A 1,546-nucleotide genomic window follows, 5' to 3' on the forward strand; every position below is an offset into this window, starting at 1 on the left:
CTTACTTACTGGCTTTTAAGGAACCCGCAGGTTCATTGCCGCCCTCACATAAGCCCGCCATCGGTCCCTATCCTGAGCAAGATTAATCCAGTCTCTATCATCACACCCCACCTCCCTCAAATCCATTTTAATATTATCTTCCCATCTATGCCTCGCCCTCCCCAAAGGTCTTTTTCCCTCCGGCCTCCCAACTAACACTCTATATGCATTTCTGGATTCGCCCATACGTGCAACATGCCCTGCCCATCTCAAACGTCTGGATTTAATGTTCCTAATTATGTCAGGTGAAGAATACAATACGTGCAGCTCTGCGTTGTGTAACTTTCTCCATTCTCCTATAACTTCATCCCGCTTAGCTCTAAATATTTTCCTAAGGACCTTATTCTCAAACACCATTAACCTCTGTTCCTCTCTCAAAGTGAGAGTTCAAGTTTCACAACCATACACAACAACCAGTAATATAACTGTTTTATAAATTCTAACTTTCAGCTTTTTTTAAAGCAAACTAGATGATAAAAGCTTCTCAACCGAATAATAACAGGCATTTACCATATTTATTCTGCGTTTAATTTCTTCCCGAGTGTCATTTATATTTGTTACTGTTGCTCCAAGATATTTGAATTTTTCAACCTCTTCAAAGGATAAATCTCAAATTTTTATATTTCCATTTCGTACAATATTCTGGTCACGAGACATAATCATATACTTTGTCTTTTCGGGATTTACTTCCAAACCGATCGCTTTACTTGCTTCAAGTAAAATTCCCGTGTTTTCCATAATCGTTTGTGGATTTTCTCCTAACATATTCACGTCATCTGCATAGACAAGCAGCTGATGTAACCCGTTCAATTCCTAACCCTGCCTGTTATCCTGGACTTTCCTAATGGCATATTCTAGAGCGAAGTTAAAAAGCAACGGTGATAGTGCATCTCCTTGCTTTAGCCCGCAGTGTGGAAAAGCATCAGATAGATCATCCCCCTTAGCCACAAATAATTTCGTAAGCATCTTATTCTCAAACACCCTTAACCTCTGTTCCTCTCTCAAAGAAAGAGTCCAAGTTTCACAACCATACAGAAGAACCGGTAATATAACTGTTTTATAAATTCTAACTTTCAGTTTTTTACAGCAGACTGGATGATAAAAGCTTCTCAACCGAATAATAACAGGCATTTCCCATATTTATTCTGTGTTTAATTTCCTGTTGAGTGTCATTTATATTTGTTACTGTTGCTCCCAGGTATTTGAATTTTTACACATTTTCAAAGGATAAATTTCCAATTTTCTTCTTACTACTTCCATTTCGATAATAATCACTTAATTCTCTGTCATTGTTTCGATTACATTTTCGTACGTGGTATTTATGTCGAGGGGGCAGCACTTTTTTAAAGGTCCTGGGCAGCAAAAATGTTAAATACAGCCCTGAGTTGTGGTGTTAGTGGTAATGGTATTAGGGACACTGCAGTGATAGCATGGATGGGATGGTGATTGTGGTTATAATGACAGTGATAGATTATGTTAAGGAGTATACTAAACTCTCAACACACAA

The sequence above is a fragment of the Periplaneta americana genome, chromosome 2 (assembly GCF_040183065.1).
Source record: "Periplaneta americana isolate PAMFEO1 chromosome 2, P.americana_PAMFEO1_priV1, whole genome shotgun sequence".
In the NCBI taxonomy this organism is placed as follows: Eukaryota; Metazoa; Arthropoda; class Insecta; order Blattodea; family Blattidae; genus Periplaneta; species Periplaneta americana.